This window comes from Schistocerca americana, unplaced genomic scaffold, assembly GCF_021461395.2.
Source record: "Schistocerca americana isolate TAMUIC-IGC-003095 unplaced genomic scaffold, iqSchAmer2.1 HiC_scaffold_285, whole genome shotgun sequence".
NCBI classification, from domain to species: Eukaryota; Metazoa; Arthropoda; class Insecta; order Orthoptera; family Acrididae; genus Schistocerca; species Schistocerca americana.
The window spans coordinates 2,893-7,500 of NW_025726000.1; the positions used below are offsets into that span (position 1 = coordinate 2,893).

At 57.4% G+C, this 4,608-nt stretch overlaps 3 non-coding genes across 3 annotated transcripts in view; all 3 read left to right on the forward strand.

Annotated features, from left to right (window-relative positions):
- The first annotated feature begins 339 nt into the window (after window positions 1-339).
- On the forward strand, window positions 340-2,249 carry LOC124578991. Its single transcript, XR_006972753.1, has one exon. It is a non-coding gene; the product is annotated as a small subunit ribosomal RNA (ribosomal RNA).
- Window positions 2,250-2,601: 352 nt separating this feature from the next.
- On the forward strand, window positions 2,602-2,756 carry LOC124578978. The gene has a single exon (XR_006972741.1). It is a non-coding gene; the product is annotated as a 5.8S ribosomal RNA (ribosomal RNA).
- A 188-nt stretch (window positions 2,757-2,944) lies between these two features.
- The window catches only part of LOC124579021, a 4,220-nt gene continuing 2,556 nt past the window's right edge, over window positions 2,945-4,608 (forward strand). Inside the window, exon 1 of the ribosomal RNA XR_006972780.1 lies at window positions 2,945-4,608. This exon is cut by the window's right edge and continues 2,556 nt beyond it. This is a non-coding gene — a ribosomal RNA (large subunit ribosomal RNA).

Sequence of the window (4,608 nt, forward strand, 5' to 3'; positions counted from 1 at the left end):
CGGCCACCGTAGGTGGCGCGTGTTGTCTCCCGCCGGCAATGCCACGACAGCACGCTCCCGGGCCTCTGTCGGCAGCGGCAAGCTCAGTTGGGAGCACGGGTGGTCGCACCTAAAGCGTCTACTCGCCAAACTCCGGGCGATTGCGCCTCTCTCGAACCCGACCAAGTACTTAGGACGGCGCTGCGCGCCGCCGGGACCTGAGAGGGTTTCGAGGTGTATTGTGCAGGGGAGCTCAGCCTCCTCCTGTTTGCAGAATAATTGAGCGGACGCTTGCGTGTTCGCGCGGGCCCCCGGGACACACTCCCGGGCGGCCGGCTGCTCAGCTCTAGTTGACGCAGCTCCCTGGTTGATCCTGCCAGTAGTCATATGCTTGTCTCAAAGATTAAGCCATGCATGTCTCAGTACAAGCCGCATTAAGGTGAAACCGCGAATGGCTCATTAAATCAGTTATGGTTCCTTAGATCGTACCCACGTTACTTGGATAACTGTGGTAATTCTAGAGCTAATACATGCAAACAGAGTCCCGACCAGAGATGGAAGGGACGCTTTTATTAGATCAAAACCAATCGGTCGGCTCGTCCGGTCCGTTTGCCTTGGTGACTCTGAATAACTTTGGGCTGATCGCACGGTCCTCGTACCGGCGACGCATCTTTCAAATGTCTGCCTTATCAACTGTCGATGGTAGGTTCTGCGCCTACCATGGTTGTAACGGGTAACGGGGAATCAGGGTTCGATTCCGGAGAGGGAGCCTGAGAAACGGCTACCACATCCAAGGAAGGCAGCAGGCGCGCAAATTACCCACTCCCGGCACGGGGAGGTAGTGACGAAAAATAACGATACGGGACTCATCCGAGGCCCCGTAATCGGAATGAGTACACTTTAAATCCTTTAACGAGTATCTATTGGAGGGCAAGTCTGGTGCCAGCAGCCGCGGTAATTCCAGCTCCAATAGCGTATATTAAAGTTGTTGCGGTTAAAAAGCTCGTAGTTGGATTTGTGTCCCACGCTGTTGGTTCACCGCCCGTCGGTGTTTAACTGGCATGTATCGTGGGACGTCCTGCCGGTGGGGCGAGCTGAAGGCGTGCGACGCGCCTCGTGCGTGCTCGTGCGTCCCGAGGCGGACCCCGTTGCAATCCTACCAGGGTGCTCTTGAGTGAGTGTCTCGGTGGGCCGGCACGTTTACTTTGAACAAATTAGAGTGCTTAAAGCAGGCAAGCCCGCCTGAATACTGTGTGCATGGAATAATGGAATAGGACCTCGGTTCTATTTTGTTGGTTTTCGGAACCCGAGGTAATGATTAATAGGGACAGGCGGGGGCATTCGTATTGCGACGTTAGAGGTGAAATTCTTGGATCGTCGCAAGACGAACAGAAGCGAAAGCATTTGCCAAGTATGTTTTCATTAATCAAGAACGAAAGTTAGAGGTTCGAAGGCGATCAGATACCGCCCTAGTTCTAACCATAAACGATGCCAGCCAGCGATCCGCCGCAGTTCCTCCGATGACTCGGCGGGCAGCCTCCGGGAAACCAAAGCTTTTGGGTTCCGGGGGAAGTATGGTTGCAAAGCTGAAACTTAAAGGAATTGACGGAAGGGCACCACCAGGAGTGGAGCCTGCGGCTTAATTTGACTCAACACGGGAAACCTCACCAGGCCCGGACACCGGAAGGATTGACAGATTGATAGCTCTTTCTTGATTCGGTGGGTGGTGGTGCATGGCCGTTCTTAGTTGGTGGAGCGATTTGTCTGGTTAATTCCGATAACGAACGAGACTCTAGCCTGCTAACTAGTCGCGTGACATCCTTCGTGCTGTCAGCGATTACTTTTCTTCTTAGAGGGACAGGCGGCTTCTAGCCGCACGAGATTGAGCAATAACAGGTCTGTGATGCCCTTAGATGTTCTGGGCCGCACGCGCGCTACACTGAAGGAATCAGCGTGTCTTCCTAGGCCGAAAGGTCGGGGTAACCCGCTGAACCTCCTTCGTGCTAGGGATTGGGGCTTGCAATTGTTCCCCATGAACGAGGAATTCCCAGTAAGCGCGAGTCATAAGCTCGCGTTGATTACGTCCCTGCCCTTTGTACACACCGCCCGTCGCTACTACCGATTGAATGATTTAGTGAGGTCTTCGGACTGGTACGCGGCATTGACTCTGTCGTTGCCGATGCTACCGGAAAGATGACCAAACTTGATCATTTAGAGGAAGTAAAAGTCGTAACAAGGTTTCCGTAGGTGAACCTGCGGAAGGATCATTACCGACTAGACTGCATGTCTTTCGATGTGCGTGTCGTGTCGCGCAACACGCTACCTGTACGGCTCGCAGTAGCCGTGCGCCGCGTGCGGAACCACGCGTGCGTCTCAAAACTAACGCCAATGTTGTGTGGTACGAGCGCTGAAGCGCTGGAGCGGCTGGCCTGCGGCACCTGGCGCCTGGCGCCGGTTTTGAATGACTTTCGCCCGACTGCCTGTCCGCTCCGGTGTGGAGCCGTACGACGCCCATCGGCCGTGAGGCCGTTGGACACAGAACGCTTGAACAGGGGCCGCCACACGCCTACGTCCCGCCTATGCAACTGTCTTGAAAGAGACAGTGGAAACTCAGAAAAAGATCACCCAGGACGGTGGATCACTCGGCTCGTGGGTCGATGAAGAACGCAGCAAATTGCGCGTCGACATGTGAACTGCAGGACACATGAACATCGACGTTTCGAACGCACATTGCGGTCCATGGATTCCGTTCCCGGGCCACGTCTGGCTGAGGGTCGGCTACGTATACTGAAGCGCGCGGCGTTTGCCCCGCTTCGCAGACCTGGGAGCGTCGCGGCCGCCTGTGGGGCCGGCCGCGCCTCCTTAAACGTGCGATGCGCGCCCGTCGCCTGGCGGTTCGCATACCGGTACTTACTCGGTAGCGTGCACAGCCGGCTGGCGGTGTGGCGTGCGACACCTCGTGCAACGACCTCAGAGCAGGCGAGACTACCCGCTGAATTTAAGCATATTACTAAGCGGAGGAAAAGAAACTAACAAGGATTCCCCCAGTAGCGGCGAGCGAACAGGGAAGAGTCCAGCACCGAACCCCGCAGGCTGCCGCCTGTCGTGGCATGTGGTGTTTGGGAGGGTCCACTACCCCGACGCCTCGCGCCGAGCCCAAGTCCAACTTGAATGAGGCCACGGCCCGTAGAGGGTGCCAGGCCCGTAGCGGCCGGTGCGAGCGTCGGCGGGACCTCTTCCTTCGAGTCGGGTTGCTTGAGAGTGCAGCTCCAAGTGGGTGGTAAACTCCATCTGAGACTAAATATGACCACGAGACCGATAGCGAACAAGTACCGTGAGGGAAAGTTTGAAAAGAACTTTGAAGAGAGAGTTCAAAAGTACGTGAAACCGTTCTGGGGTAAACGTGAGAAGTCCGAAAGGTCGAACGGGTGAGATTCACGCCCATCCGGCCACTGGCCTCCGCCCTCGGCAGATGGGGCCGGCCGCCCGCGCGGAGCAATCCGCGGCGGGGTCGTGTCCGGTTGCCTTTCCACTCGCCGCGGGGTGGGGCAGTTCCGGTGTGCGGTGGGCCGCACTTCTCCCCTAGTAGGACGTCGCGACCCGCTGGGTGCCGGCCTACGGGCCCGGGTGCGCAGCCTGTCCTTCCGCGGGCCTCGGTTCGCGTCTGTTGGGCAGAGCCCCGGTGTCCTGGCTGGCTGCCCGGCGGTATATCTGGAGGAGTCGATTCGCCCCTTTGGGCGCTCGGGCTCCCGGCAAGCGCGCGCGGTTCTTCCCGGATGACGGACCTACCTGGCCGGCCCCGGACCCGCGCCGCTGTTGGCTCGGGATGCTCTCCGGGCGGAATAATCGCTCCCGTCAGCGGCGCTTCAGCTTTGGACAATTTCACGACCCGTCTTGAAACACGGACCAAGGAGTCCTAACATGTGCGCGAGTCATTGGGCTGTACGAAACCTAAAGGCGTAATGAAAGTGAAGGTCTCGCCTTGCGCGGGCCGAGGGAGGATGGGCTTCCCCGCCCTTCACGGGGCGGCGGCCTCCGCACTCCCGGGCGTCTCGTCCTCATTGCGAGGTGAGGCGCACCTAGAGCGTACACGTTGGGACCCGAAAGATGGTGAACTATGCCTGGCCAGGACGAAGTCAGGGGAAACCCTGATGGAGGTCCGTAGCGATTCTGACGTGCAAATCGATCGTCGGAGCTGGGTATAGGGGCGAAAGACTAATCCGAACCATCTAGTAGCTGGTTCCCTCCGAAGTTTCCCTCAGGATAGCTGGTGCTCGTACGAGTCTCATCCGGTAAAGCGAATGATTAGAGGCCTTGGGGCCGAAACGACCTCAACCTATTCTCAAACTTTAAATGGGTGAGATCTCCGGCTTGCTTGATATGCTGAAGCCGCGAGCAAACGACTCGGATCGGAGTGCCAAGTGGGCCACTTTTGGTAAGCAGAACTGGCGCTGTGGGATGAACCAAACGCCGAGTTAAGGCGCCCGAATCGACGCTCATGGGAAAACCATGAAAGGCGTTGGTTGCTTAAGACAGCAGGACGGTGGCCATGGAAGTCGGAATCCGCTAAGGAGTGTGTAACAACTCACCTGCCGAAGCAACTAGCCTGAAAATGGATGGCGCTGAAGC